Source organism: Prionailurus viverrinus, chromosome C1, assembly GCF_022837055.1.
Source record: "Prionailurus viverrinus isolate Anna chromosome C1, UM_Priviv_1.0, whole genome shotgun sequence".
Lineage (NCBI taxonomy): Eukaryota > Metazoa > Chordata > Mammalia > Carnivora > Felidae > Prionailurus > Prionailurus viverrinus.
The window spans coordinates 143426948-143442891 of NC_062568.1; the positions used below are offsets into that span (position 1 = coordinate 143426948).

General features: G+C 42.7%; 1 pseudogene; it reads right to left on the reverse strand.

Annotated features, from left to right (window-relative positions):
- Positions 1-1613: 1613 nt before the first annotated feature.
- LOC125173401 (60S ribosomal protein L9-like) lies at positions 1614-2193 on the reverse strand (annotated as a pseudogene).
- Positions 2194-15944: the final 13751 nt, after the last annotated feature.

Below are 15944 nucleotides of genomic sequence, written 5' to 3' on the forward strand. Positions count from 1 at the left end.
AACACGGGACTGAGTAACTGACCTCTCCCACTCAACCCAGGGTCACCCCCATAATGTGCCCCTGGCGGCAATGCTGTTGCGTGTCCAGGAGACCTCAGCCAGCTCCTGGGTTTCTTTCAAGACTTTCCTTTCTTACAGTAATTTTAGGTTCAGAGCAACATTTAGAGGAAGGTACAGAGATTTTCTGTCTCCCATACATGCAAAGCTTCTGCCATTATCAACATCCCCCACCAGAGTGGCATTCTTGTTACAATGGATGAACCTGCACTGACACATCGTAATCATTCAAAATCTATCGTTTACATTAGGGCTCACTTTTTTTTATGAACATTTGACACACAATATTACATTAGTTTCAGGGGTACAGCATAGTGATTCAACTTCTCTATATGTTATGGTATGCTCATAACAAGTGTAGCTAACACCTGTTATGGTACAACCCTATTACAATACCACTGACTATATTCCCTATGCTATACCTTTTATTCCCATGATGTACTCATTTCATAACTGGGAGCTTGTATCTCCCACTCTTTTTCACCCATTTGCCCATTCCCTCATGCCCTCTGGTAATCATCCATTTGGGTTCACTCTTGGCATTGTACATTCTATGGGTTTCCACAAATACATAATGACATGTATCATATAGACTGTTTTCATTGCCCTATAAATCCTCTGTGGTCCACCTTTTCATCCCTTTCTCCTAACTAACCCCTGGAAATAACCATATTCATAGTTTTGCTATTCTAGAATGTCACATAGTTGGAATCATGTAGTATATAGCCTTTCAGATTGGCTTCTTGTACTTAGTGGTATGCATTTAAGTTTCCTTTATGTCTTTGTATGGCTCAATGATTCGTTCTGTCTTAGCACTGAATAATACTGTATTGTCTGGATGGCCCTCAGTTTATTTATCTATGTACCTACTGAAGGACATCTTGGTTGCTTCTAAGTTTTGGCAATTCTGAGAAAAGCAGCCATAAACATTCATGTGTAGGTTTTTATGCAGACATGCATTCTCAATTCTTTTGGGTAAATGTCAAGGAGCCTGATTGCTGGATCATGTGGGAAGAGTATGTTTAGTTTTGTAGGAAACTGCCAAACTGTGTTCCAAAGTGACTCTACATTTTGCTTTCCCACCAGCAATGTCTGAGAGTTCCTGTTGTATACACCCCACCAGCATTTAGTGTTGTCAGTATTGTGGATTTTGTCCAATCTAGATAGGTGCGTGTGGTAGGATCTCACTGTGCTTTTATTGTGCATTCCCCTGATGACATATTATGTGGAGCATCTTTTCATACGCTTTAAAAAAAAAATACAGGGCTTTTATTGTATCTTTAAAATATCACAGATAGGCCTTAAGAATCATCTACTGGGGTGTCCGGGTGGCTCAGTTGGTTAAACGGTCAACTCTTGGTTTAGGCTCAGGTCATGATCTCTTGGTTCCTGAGTTCAAGCCCTATGTCGGGCTCTGTGCTGACAGTGCAGGGCCTGCTTGAGATTCTCTCTCTGCCCCTCCCCTGCTCACACTCTCCCTCTCAAAATAAATAAATAAACTAAAAAAAAAAAAGGATCATCTACCATTTTGTTTCTGTTCCTGGACAACTTAGAAATTATTCATCAGCCTGCTGAACCATTCTTTTTTCAGGGACATAGATCCATCCCCAACTTTTCTGATATTCTTGTTTTCAACTGTTGTGGCTTGGTGAATCAAAGCAGCTGAATTTGATACAAGTTCAATGTCATTTCCTTCTACAATTAACTCATCTTTTTGGGTACAAGACACTGAACAAGCAATGCCTGATCTCATCCAATCCCTGCAGATGTATTCTTCAACCAGGAAATTTTGGACTTCAATAAGATACCTGTTCTCCTGAATAATGACATTGATGGAGGAAGTGAGCATACATAGACCTCATCTTATAATGAAAGCCAAATAGAACACTCCTGATTACGTTCTGTACATGGCTACAGAAAGTGTGGACAGTAGCCAGTTCCTTTCTATTTTCCCACCATTTGTCAACCTAGAACCTCTTCTTTTTCTTTCCAGGAAGACAGAGTTTTACATTGAAGTGCTTTGAAGTCCTTCTGCAGGGTTCATCTGTGGCTTTTCACAATAACTGTGCATCCTTTCAGAGTGATGTTGACATTTTCTGGAATGTCAGTAATCTGACTGCTGAGAATGATCTTCATTCTCACAGTAGATGAGGCAAAGAGCTCATATGGTTATTTGCCATCTCTGTGTCTTTGGTGAGGTATCTGTTAAGGTGTTTGGCCTGTTTGTAACTAGGTCTTTCATTTCCATATTGTCAGGTTTTAAGAGATCTTTGTATATTTTGGGTAATAGTCCTTTATCAGATGTGTCTTTTGCAAAGGTATACTCCTAGTCTCTGGGTTATCTTCTCATTTTCTTCACATTGCCTTTCACAGAGCAGAAGTTTTGGGGCACTTGGCTGGCTCAGTCAGTAAAGCACCTGACTCTTGATCTTGAGGTTTTGAGTTTGAGCCCCACACTGGGTGTAGAGATTATTTTAAAAATAAAAATAGGGGCACCTGGGTGGCTCAGTTGGTTGAGCATCCAACTTTTGATTTCAGCTCAGGTCATGATCCCAAGGTCATGAGATTGAGCCCCGCATTGGGCTCTATGCTGAGCATGGGGCTTGCTTGAGGTTTTCTCTCTCCGCCCTCTCCCCTGCTTGACATATTCTCTCTTTCTCAAACAAAAAATAATAATAAAAAAGTAAAAATAAAAGTTACCCCTCTTGATAATATTCATAGAGCAGAAGCTTTTAATCTTAATGAAGTACAGCTTATCAGTTATTTCTTTCTTGGATTGTGCCTTTGGTTTGTATTTAAAAGTCATCTCCAGGGGCGCCTGGGTGGCTCAGTCGGTTGGGCGTCCGACTTCAATTCAGGTCACAATCTCACAGTCCGTGAGTTCGAGCCCCGCGTCGGGCTCTGGGCTGATGGCTCAGAGCCTGGAGCCTGCTTCCGATTCTGTGTCTCCCTCTCTCTCTGCCCCTCCCCCATTCATGCTCTGTCTCTCTCTGTCTCAAAAATAAATAAACGTTAAAAAAATTTTTTTTTAAATAAATAAATAAATAAATAAATAAAAGTCATCTCCATGTCCAAGGTCATCTAGGTTCTCTTTAATGTGATCATCCAGGAGTTTTATTGTTTTGTGCTTTATATTAAGTCTATGATCAATTTTAAGTTAATTTTTGTGAAGGTGTTAAGTTCTCTGCCTAGATTAATTCCTGGGTAGTACAAGTGCCTTATATCAACAAAATACTAATTCCTCCTTCCCTTCCCTTGTGTCATTGTTGTCATTTATCTTACATACATACATAAGAATATATGCACCCATAAGCTATATTCATAAGCATACATGGTTGCTATTCATATTTTGAACAAACAATTATCTGGCTAGGTCAATTAAGAATAAGAAAAATAGGGGTGCCTGGGTGGCTCAGTCAGTTAAGCATCTGGCTGTTGATTTGGGCTCAGGTCATGATCTCACGGTTTGTGAGATTGAGCTCCACATCAAGCTCTGTGTTGGGCTTGTTACTGACAGTGTGAAGCCTGCTTGGGATTCTCTCTCTCTCCCTCTCTCTCTGCCCCTCCCCTGATAGCTCTCTCTCTCTCTCTTTCTCTCTCTCAAAATAAATAAAATTTTTTTTTAAAGAATAAAAAGATAGTAGTTTTTATTTTATCTTCACTGTTTCTTATTTCTTCTCTGATGCTCTTTCTTTATGTATATCTGAGTTTCTTTTGTTTTTAAGTTTATTTATTTATTTATTGGAGAGAAAGAGAGAGAGAGAGAGAGAGAGAGAGAGAGAGAGAGAGAGAGAATGAGCAGGGTTGGGCAGCGAGGGAAGGAAAGAGAATCCCATGCAGGGCCTGCACTGTCAGTGTGGAGCCCCATGTAGAGTTCAAGCCCACAAACTGTGATATCATGACCTGAGCCAAAATCAAGAACCAGATGCTTAACCAACAGAGCCAGCCAGGTGCCCCTAGATCTGAGTTTCTGATCTACGTTCTCCTTCTGTCTAAAAAACTTCCTTTAACATTTCTTGCAAGGCAGGACTATTGACAACACATTCCTTCCATTTTTTTGAGAAAATCTTTATTTCTTTATTAATGCTAATTTTGTAGGGTTCAGAATTTTCAGATGTTTGGTCTAGGTGATTGGTTTAAGATGATTTCTGAGGAAAAGCTGAATATAATTTTTATATTTGTTCCTCTATAGGTAAGATTCCCCCCCGCCTTTGGCTTTTTAAAGGATTTTTTCCTTCATTTTTGATTTTCTATCATTTGAAAACGACATGCCTACATGTAGTAGTTGTTATTTGCTTGTTTGTTTTTTTTAAATTTTTTTTAACGTTTATTTATTTTTGAGACAGAGAGAGACAGAGCATGAACGGGGGAGGGTCAGAGAGAGGGAGACACAGAGTCTGAAACAGGCTCCAGGCTCTGAGCTGTCAGCACCGAGCCTGACTCAGGGCTCGAACTCATGGACCGTGAGATCATGACCTGAGCCGAAGCTGGCCGCTCAACCGACTGAGCCACCCAGGCACCCCTGCTTGTTTGTTTTTTTGCTGCATGTATCTTGCTTGTGGCCTCTGAGTTTCCTGGATCTGTGGCTTGGTGTCCGAAATTTCCCCAGTTGACCCTCAGTCATTATTGTTTCAAATATTTCTTCTGTTCCTTTCTCAGTTTTCTTCTCTTTCTGATGTTCCTGTTACACGTATGTTACATCTTTTTTTGTTGTTCCACAGCCTTTGGATGTTTTCTTCTACTTTTTTCAATCTTTATTCTTTGTTTTTGGTCTTGGTAGTTTTTACTGATATATCCTCAAGTGCAGAGATTCTTTCCCCTGCTTTGTCCAATCCACTAATAAGCCCAAAGGTGTTCTTCATTTCTGTTCTAGTGTTTTTTTTATCTCTAGCTTCTCTTTTTCGTCCTTTCTTAGGATTTCCATCTCTCTGCTTACATTGTCCATCCATTCTTTCATGCTGTCTAAATATCCCTTTGAACCATATTAATCCTACTCTGGTTCCTGCCACATCCCTGCTACCTCTGGCTAGGATGTTTGCTATGTCTTCCAAAATTTTTTTTTTTTTTGCCTTTTAGTATGCCTTGTGATTTTTTTCTTGATTACTGGACACGATGAACCAAGGAACTTCTCTAAATAGGTCTTTAGTAATGTGGTGTGAGGTGTGGGGAGAAAGGGAAAATTCTACAGTCCTATGATTGAGTCTCTGTCTCTTAGGGAGCATATGCCTCTGGACTTGGAATTGCTCAGGTATTTCTTAGGGTTTTTTCCCTCCTAGGTGGGACAGGATGGACTGGCGTTGGGTATTTCTCTTCTTCCAGGCCATTTAAGCTCTGATAATACCTTAGCAGGTCAGTTTCTGGTTTATTAGTTTCACCTGCAGTAGGCCTTGTTAAGAAGCGAGAGCTCTGGTTTCTTTCAAAATGGTTCCCTTTCCCCTCTCCCTGCTGGAAGCCCAGGGATTTTTTTCTTGGCTATTTATTGTGATAACCTGGTCAAGTTCTTGGGGGTAAAATTCACAAGAGTTTGGGGCCTTATTTAAAACTGGGCTCCTCTGTAGTTATTAACTCTCAGACTTGCCCACATTGAGCCTTCTTTAAATCATTAATTACAGTTCAGGTTTTCCTGGCCTGGTGCTGGCTCCCAGGGCAGTTTCCACTCAAGAGTCTCTGCTCAGGTAAGCTGTGACTTCCTGCATTTGCCTGTCTCTCTAATATTAGGGGCAGTGGTTTGCCTTGTCCTCTCCTCTCTTATATATTCAAGAAGAGTTGTTTACTTTTTAGTTTGTTCTGCTTTTTACTTGTTGTTGGGACAGAATGGTGATTTCCAAGCTCCTTAGGTACAGAACTGGAAACTGTGCTCCTGAGTTTCTTGCCCTAGCTGGAGGAATTTATGATCTCCAGGCTACCAGGGTCCCAGGTGAGATAGCATGTGCTATGAGTGGCCTTCTACCTGACCATCCAGGCCAAGGAAAAACACTTACATGCTGGAGAATGTTCCCTGCTCAGAAAATATGACGATATGATGGGGATGACTTTCAGTCTCCATGAATTTACTACTCTAGGTACCTCATATGGGTGGAATCATCATGTTTGTTGTTTGTGACTGGCTTCTTTTACTTAGCATAGTGTTTTTAAGGTTCATCCATGTTGTAGCATATGTCAGAATTTCCTTCCTTTTTAAAAAAAGTTTTAAGTGTATTCATTTTTGAAAGAGAGAGACAGAGCATGGGGTGGGGGCGGGGGGAGGAGAGAAGGGAGACACAGAATCCAAAGCAGGCTCTAGGCTCTGAGCTGTCAGCACAGGGGCTCGAACTCACGAACCGTGAGATCATGACCTGAGCTGAGGTCAGACGCTTAACCGACTGAGCCCCCCACCGGCGCCCCAAATTTCCTTCCTTTTTAAGGCTGAACATTGTTTCATGTTTGCATATACCACATTTTGTTTATCCATCTGTCCCTCATTGGACTTCTGGGTGGCTTCCATCTTCTGGCCATTATGAGTAATGCTCTATGAACATGGGAGGACAAATAGCTGTTTGAGTTCTTGTTTTTACTTATTTTGGGTAATATGCTCAGATTTAGAATTGCTGGATTGTGTTGTAATTCTATTTTAAATATTTTTGAGGAATTGTCATGCTGTTTTCCTCAATGGCCACCTGATTTTACATTCCCTCTAGTGACACACAGGAGCTCCGATTTGTCCACATCTTAACCAACTCTTGTTATTTTCTTTTCTTCTCCTCCTCCTCCTTCTATAATTAGCTATCCCAACGGGTGTGAAGTGATATCTCGTTGTGCTTTTGATTTTTGCTTCCCTCATGATTAGTGATGTTGTGCATTTTTTCATGTGCTTGTTGGCCATTTGTATATCTTTTTTGGAGCGATGTCTGTTCAAATCTTTCCTCATTTTCTGATCATGTTGTTTGTTTTTGAATTGGGTCTGAAATTCGATTTTTTTTTTAAATTGTCTTAAACACATTTTAAATATTGGTTACTAAGTAAATATTTAAAACACATGGGGGAAAAACTCTCAATGATTGTGGAAGTCAGACAAATCCTATCAGCCAGTGGTGCTAGCCCCAGTGCTGCCCTTTCATTGCCTCTGCCCTAGATGGGTATGGACAGCTCTAATGGGGGGGTCGTCCAGAAAACAAAACATGGTGGGAAGGACCAAAGGAAGGGCATTCCCTGTTTAACGAATGTAGTGGTTTCCAAAGTCTTATTTTCTTTCCTTCTGTTTCCAAAGCCTTAACTGTGCTCACCACAGCAATGAAAGCAAATTACGTATTTGACTTTATTTAAGGGAGGGCCTCACCTGGTGAGGAGTCAGAGAAAACTTCCCATTAACTCAATGTGGAGTATCAAAGACCTTTGTTCCACTGTACAGAATATTGCTTTGTAAAACATCTGTTGACGCACTGCAGGAGGAGAAAATGGCACATTGATCTGAAAATATATTAACCAGGTAACTCAAGGAGATGTCTTCAGTACTTCAAGTGGGCTCAGTGGAAGCAACCTGGACTGGAAGGTCCTGTGATTGATTCTGCCCCTACTACTATCTTGCTTTAACCTTCTGTTCCAAGCTCTGCTTCTTTCCCTCGAAGATGCCCTTAATGATACCTTACTGGAGGTGCTTTTGGAAGGAGTAAAAGATTTTTTTTTTAAAGTAGAGGTGCTTTTTAAATGTAACACTCTATGTAGCCCTAACCTTCGAATCTCATTTTTCCATTGGTCCTGGGAGCAAGCGTGGGAGAGGGTGACACTTGTTTGGTTTGGGCCTCCTCGAGTGTTAGACTGAAGCTCCCAGCCCCCTGGACTTTGCCCTTTGAAAGGCAATGACGTTTTGTTTTGTTTTGTTTTGTTTTGTTTTGTTTTGTTTTTTCCTGCTGCAATTATTATCGTTCTTGATATTTTCCACTTCGCAGCTTACATGTCTCTTCCTGGCTTCCTTCGAAGCCACTGCCATCCCTCTCCAACATCTCCCTGGCAAAGGTACCGCGATGGTTAGCCAGGTGGCCTGTGTCCTTCATAACCCACACCATGACAGACTTAGGATTTGTTCCTGAAGTTCCTGTCAACACCTGCTCAGGACGGAGAGGTGTCTTCCCGCACATGAGCACAGTTCTTCAGGCCAAAGTCTCTGGAACTGAAGCAAATTAAAGGCCCTCTAAAGGAAGAAGGCATTCTCACAGACCCTGAGAATACATTTGACATACATAGAGACATCTGTCTCTATGAACTTACTGCTCTAGGTACCTCATGTAGGTGGAATCATCATATTGGTTGTTTTGTGACTCACTTATTTCACCTAGCATGCCTTTCAGGTTCATCAACAAAGACCTTCAGAAATCTTTGGCCCCAGTGTAGCAAACCATGTTCTAGGAGGCGCGGTGATGGAAAACAGGAGCGCACATAACAGACAAAAAAGCATGGCCTTACCTACCCCAGGCCCTCTCCTTGCTAGCTGTGTCACCTTGAGCAAGTTTAACATCCTCTTCTATGCTACTAGGGAAAAAATACCCGTCTTCTCAATATGATGAGAGGGCTAAATGAGACATCAGACTGAAAGTGTGAGGAATTTGGGGTGGGGGGGAGCATAATAAAAGTTCGTTCCTTAACCATTTAAAGGTGGAGAAATATATCAGGGGCAGGGCCTGAAGCATTTGCCAGGTGCCAGCCAGAAGTGTGAGTGGCATGTTTTTCATTTTCAAGGAGCTGTGGTCCAGGAGGGATCCAAGCACTGGGCATCCTCATGCCACCCACTGAGTGTCTTGTCCTTAATGGGTGGTTTCCTGAGACGTGGGAGGATCGCATTACCTAAAGTCAGTGTCCTACAAGTCCATCCTCTGCCTTTCTTTCCCACTTCTCCTGAGAGACTTCGGAGCCTTTGTACAATACAGCTCCTGGGTGTCTGCCTGATAGCCAAATTGCCCCAGAATGGGGAGGAAGATTGGGCTCCTCACTGTGCCTTTCTACACAAATGGCCATGGCTATCATTATTCAGGGCTGAGCCTGCAGAGGAAATTGTATAACTGTGCAGATTAGGGCCGTGACAAATACATGGTTTTCAAAATCAGTTAACCCTTAATGATCCTTTTGTCAAGGGTCTGTGCCTTTTCCTATATTCCTCAGCTACTCTTCCAAACCTTAAAAAAAAAAAAAAAAATTCAAGTTTCTTTATTTTGAGGGGTTGGCGGGGGGCGGCGAGGGGAGAAAGAATCCCAAGCAGGTTCCGTACTGTCAGAGCAGAGCCTGATGTGGGGCTCGAACTCACGAGCTGTGAGAACATGACCTGAGCCGAAATCAACAGTCTGATGCTCAACAGACTGAGCCACCCAGGCACCGCTCTTCAAAAGCTTAATCCTACAGGAGGGGTGGTGGAAGAAAATCCATTCCTGTTTTTGTTATCGTATGATCTGAAGCAAGAATGGGCAGAAGGAAGTAAATCTTTCAGAGATAAAAAGAAAGAATTAACCACAAGTCTTTTTTGCATATATTATGTGCTCTTTTTCTGTGATAGTAACTTAATGTGTTTATACATACTGTATACATTTGTACGTGTCTTCCATTATCTGCTTGATAGGCAAGGAATGTCACCTATAGTGTTTGCAAAGAATCAATTATTTAAATCTTCATATTTCAAAAAAAAAAAAAAAAGCTTAATCCTTCTCCACAAACCTCCTAACTTACTCTGCCCCCGCCCTCTCTGCGTAGGCACTGGCCTCTGATTTTCTGAGAAAACCAGTTTGCTCGATATCAACCTTCCCATTCTCACCTCTCTGCATCTTCAGAGTTGTCCCCTTTGGCACCTTGCCTCCTCAGAGTCAATCCAGAGACTCTTGGCAGAGACATTGAGATGTGGTCTATTTATTTTACTGAGACCCTGGGCCTCATAGACCATATAATGATGGAGATGGTGGGCACTGTCTTTGCTACCACATGGGTACAGACTGCATGAGAAAAGGGAAACAGAGTGGGAGACAGAGACAATCCCGTAATATTTTGATAAATCTTTGGAGGCAGCCATGCCTGGATTTGTTCAGTTGCACGAGTTAAGTCTCGTTTACTCTTAAGCTGCTTGAGCTTCTGTCACTCACAACTAAAGGGGACTGAAAGAAACCACACTCTTCTAGACTGCCAGTGTCACCAGAGGAGGACTATGCCAGTGTCTGTGCTGTTTATTCCCAGCACTTAGGACAGTGCCTGGCACATAGTAAGTTCTCAATAAATATTTATGGGCTAACTCTACCTGTGCCTAGTGTTGACGCTCCCATCTCTTCACCTCAGCTCCATCTTTGTTCCATTTTTTAAAAAATCATTTTCTTTCCTGTGTTTTAAGCCTCTCCCTTCCTCAGATAGTATGTATGTTCAAGTCCCCTTAATCCTTAAAATAGAACCAAGCACATAGTAACAAAATAAAAATCTTCCTTTATTATGGCATTTCTTTCTAGCACCCTGACCTACTTTCCCGTTTCATCTGAGCTTTTCAAAAGCATATTCTTAACTCATTGCAACCTGGCTTCCGTCCCAACTATTTCAATGCTGTCATACTCATTCTTGACATCCCTGACGTGAATACATATATAGCACTCTCTGTCAGCCACTCTTATTACTCTCCGCACAGTTGATTGATAACCCTTCTTCCTAGGAAGCAGGATGTTTCTCAGAATCTTCTAGACTCCACTTTCTAGATCTCAGCTCAAGGCTCTCCCTTTTGCCTGAAAGTTCTGCTTGATTTCTAGTAACAGAATTTGGCCTTCCACTAACAGATTTTGGATTTTTTTCCCCCTGCATTGGAACTATAGCAGCACAACACTCTCCTTGGCCCTGGTAATTTGCTCCTGGCCTCTGTCACCCAGTGTGTCCAGGGCCCACACGGATGTCACACCTGGACCATCAGAGTTATACTAAGTGGAGGATGGCCTTTGTGACTCCGAGGCTGGTACTCTTCGCTCAATGATTTTCAGAGGCCAGTCTCCTAGGCCCACTCTGTAAGTATTGAACTGGAATTTTCTCTGCAACCCCAGGATTAGGTTAAAGGTAGATTTCATTTTATCTAAGATAGTGTACTATTACCTAAGGCCATTTCGGGAATGAGATTGTGAATGGAAGTACCTCGTCACACTGTTCCAGGAGCCCCTCTGAGAATTAGTCCTGGCTGGTTCTGATGATCGGACAAGTAGTGGAGGATTCTAGGCATCTAAGTAGAAAATTACAACTTTACCCATATAACAAATGAACATGCATAAATAATCTGAATTGTATAATTTATAGAGGCTTAAGAGATAAATGATCTCTGCTCATCCTGCTAGCTTTAGAAAACAACAGAGTTCTCCAGTGGCTACATCCATTTCATTTATGCACTCAGCAAATATTTGGCAAGCACCTACCGCCTGCAAGGAGTTTATTATCCACATAGGGATAAAAATCATGCAGATAAATAGCTTTAATAAAATGTGGCATTAAATTTCAAATGGGTTTTCTTCTGCTAAAAGGCTACAAGGAGCCTTAAGAGTAAGAGCTGAGTCAACAAACATGAAGTACTCATTTAATCTAGTAAAGGTCCAGTTCATCTCATTCAGAGATGGCTAAACATGGCTCCGTATCAGAGCCTAGAGCAGTAGCCCACGGCGGACCCAAGGAACTGATATTTCTAACAGTGTTCCTGAATGATTCTGATATGCCCCTAGACTTGGGCATTATAGGTACATTTCACCCTTTGCCTCAGAACTGGATTTGCCATCTCAGTGTCATTTGATGGGATCTTCTTAAAAATAAGTCCTCTCTTGATTATCTAACTATACTCCCTCTGGTTCTTCCCTGTCTGGTTTTTCTGTCTCTTTCCCTGGTTACTAATTTTCTGTCAGCCACATAGTAGTTTTCTATGGCTGTCATAACCTCCAACTTAGTGGCTTGAAATCACCCAAATTTATTATTTTACAGTTTTGTAGGTCAGAAGTCCAACACAGGTCTAAAATCAGGGTGTCAGCAGGGCTGTGTTTCCTTCTGGAGACTCCAGGGGAGAGTCTGTGTCCTTGCCTTTCCCAGCTTCTAGAAGCTCATGGCCCTCATCCATCCTCAAAGCCAGCAACACTGGCCTGAGTCTTTTTCGTGCTGCATCACTCTGACTTCCTCTTCTGTCTCCCCCTTCCACGTGTGAAGAGTTTTCGATTAGATTCGGCCCACAGGGGCAATCCACGATACTCTGAGCAACGTTGATTCCATCTGCTGCCCCCTTTGCCATGTACTTTAACCTCTTCACAGGTTTGGGCATTTGGATGTGGCTATCTTTGGGTGCAGTTTGGGGAGCATCGCTCTGCTGCTGCTGGCCCTTACTGTGGTTGTTTTGTAGCCCTCCCCTTGCAAACCAGGCCTTCAGAGGCCAAACAGGTGGTGTCAGTGAGCGAAGTTGGACCGGGAGACGAAGTGGTGGGCTGGGCCCCTTTTAAAGGAACCCTGGCTGATCAACCGGCCAATTGTGGTTATGTGAGAATGTGTGCCCAGTGTTGCCAAATCTTTTGATTTTTCAGAGAAGCCAGAGCTTTTGTTTCTTTGTTACATTCCACAGCCTTTAAATATTGGCAATAAATTTTAATCTTTAAAAGCATTATGTGAGCCAAGCCAAACATATCTATTGCTATATTTGGTCTTGAGCTGTCCGTTTATAACCTCTGCTCTGTATATTCCCCCTGGAAATGATCTCATTATGCTTAAGGATTCAACTACCACCTGTACTGTGTATGATGACTCCCAAAGCGATCTGTTTATTTAGATTTCTCTGATCTGCTGACAACTGTATCCCCAACTATATTTTCAACAGCCACAGTGACTCATGCTCCCTCTGCACAAGTCTGCTTCTTGAGCCTGAGACCTGGTAGTCCCTCACTTTCTAGTCCAATGGTCACCAAGTCCTAACAGTCTGCCCCTTCCTTTGCACTTGGGGCTGTGATTGCCTCTTTCCTGGATTATTATAATCCTTTTTTGTAACAAAAATTTTTGTAATGGTTTTTAATTTACTTTTGAGAGAGACAGAGAGACAGAGCATGAGTGGGGGAGGGGCAGAGAGAGAGGGAGATACAGAATCGGAACCAGGCTCTATCTACTGTGTCTATCAGCGCAGAGCCCAATGTGGGGCTTGAACTCATGAGCTGTGAGATCATGACCTGAGCCGAAGTCAGCCTCTTAACCTGCTGAGCTACCCAGGTGCCCCAACACTCTTTTTGCTCATCTCTGAGGATCCATTCTTCCTGATTCCAGCCTATGCTCTAAAATGCAACTTAGATCACATCTTCTTTCACTTCTGTGGAACATTCTTCAGTGATTTCCAATAACCTACAGGATGAAGTCTTTAGACTTTAGTCCATAATATAGCATTCCATGCTTCTCATATGGTGACCCAGCATTATCTCTCCAACCTCATTTCTTACCACTTTTCCACTGCTGTCTGGTATTTCAGTACTACAGAACATTAATTGCAGTTCCCTGTATATGGGATATGGCTTACCACTCACTGGTCCCTTTGACGGAATACCCTTTCCCATTGATCCACCTAGAGACCTATTATTCCTCCTTACCCTGAAAATCAGGGCTTACTTAAATGGTGAAATGTTCCCGGCTCCTTCCCTGCAGCCTTTCCACAGCCCTTCCTCCCAGCAATCATTGTGCTTTGCTTATGCATTTTTTACTGCACCTGTCTCGTGTGGCTTTAATTATTTGCTCACGTACATGTCTCCTATCTTCGTGTCTTAGCGTCTTTGTGACATGAGTACTTAGCAGAGGGCCCTCACAACAGACACGCCTAATAATATTTCTGAATGAACAAATGAATGAATGAAGGAACCATGCTACACAGATGGCATCTGTCCTATTTATGATCAAAATTACCCCAAGGAGTTGTAATTCTTTGATGAGTTTCTCATTCGTCTCTTCAAATAAGTTTCTATCTTCCGCCAGCTGCAGAAGCTCTTTGAATGATTTAAAATGCAGAATTCAAAATTGGCTGCCAAGAAATGCCACTTCATTTCCTTTCTAAAATAACGTGATTTTCCCCGTGACCCAGACAAAAGAGCAAGACTTGGCTAATGTGTCATTTAAAAAAAAAGATGTTTCAGGGAAAAAGAGGTTAACTTGAGTAGATAAATGCTTTGCCCCTTTCCTTGGTGATCCCTAGGTGTTTCTTCCCAGGTCTGAAGACTCTCCCTGTGTAAATGCACAGGGGAAAGACACTCTAGGTCCTGCTTCTAATCCCACAACAACGCCATCTCAGGAAGTGCCAGGACCCTGTGAACCTTGCAGGCTCCTGCAATTTAGTCATAGATCTGGGCAAGGACCACAATTTACAAGGCATTTCTCTCAGACAGAGAGATTAGTCATCTTTCTAAAAATGGAAGGAACAGGCACAAAGGGGCACTTGTCTTCACAGGAAGCCTGGCCAGCAGAGCCCCCAGCAAAGCCTGTAGACTGACTGGAAGAATTGGGGGGAAGATCAGCTCAAGGGCAGTCCCACGGTCACTCCCAATCTGCCCAACTGTACTAGTACAGACCCAGGGACAAAAAATAAAGCCAGTTCCTGGACGACAGTTACCAGATATCTTTTTTTTTTTTTTTTTTTTAGAAAAAGAGAGAGAGAGAGAGCACACGCATGTGCAGTGGGTGTGTGTGGGGAAGGGCAGAGGAAGAGAGGGAGAATCTTAGGCAGGCTCCAGACCCAATGTGAGGCCTGATGCAGGTCCCACGACTCTGGGATCATGACCTGAGCCTGAAATCAAGAGTCAGATGCTCAACCGACTGAGTCACTCAGACACCCCAGACATCACTTTTTTGATGCCTGAGGTTTTCTCTTCTCCTGTGTCCCTGTATGTATTATCTCCTGCTGTTCCTTGAGGGAAATGGAGAGAGGGAAAGGAATTTACATTCACTGTATACCTATTGTGAACCAGGAAATGTGTTAGATGCTTTAAATGCTTTTCTTTTCTTTTTTTATTTATTTTCACCTTTATTTATTTTTGAGAGAGCAAGACAGAGTGTGAGTGGGGGAGGGGCAGAGAGAGACAGCGGAGGGGGGGGGGGGGACACATAATCTGAAGCAGGCTCCAGGCTCTGAGCTGTCAGCACAGAGCTGGAGGCGGGGCTCAAACCCATGGACCGTGAGATCATGACCTGAGCCAAAGTCAGCTGCTAAACCGACTGAGCCACCCAGGCGTTCCTATGCTTTTCTTTTTTAACTGGCTTCAATTTTTTTTTAAGTTTATTTATTTTTGAGAGACAGAGAGAGACAGAATGTGAGGGAGGGGAGAGATGGAGGGGAGGGAGGATAGAGCAGAGAGAGGGAGACACAGAATCCCAAGCAGGTTCCAGGCTCTGGGTTGTCAGCACAGAGCCTCATGCGGGGCTCAGACCCAGGAACCATGAGATCATAACCTGAGCCGAAGTTGGATGCTTAACTGACTGAGCCACCCAGGCGTCCCTAACTGGTTTCAATTTTATTTGCCTTCTTAAATCTCCATTTTACAAGTGAAGAGACTGAGCATCAGTGAGGCCAAGCAACTTGCTCATTTCTGAACAAGCAGTAAATGATGGGGCCAAGATATTATTCCGGTAGATGTTATTTTAAAGCCCACACTTTGCTCCACTTATGATGCTGCTGATATAGAATAGCTGTAAAATCTAATTTTTGTGCTTGTGTGCCAGAATGGAGAGCTTATGTTAGCCTATCCAGAGTATTCTCAGGCCAACATTTGGGAAACAAATCAACACATGTTTTGTGAAGGGACTGTCATGTTGATCCAAAGGGGTGTAAGACCCAACCCCTGCCTTTCCGATTGGAAGGCCAATCTGGTGAGATGAAGTTCAGGAGTCACACTAGAGCATGTGAGAGCACAGGACCT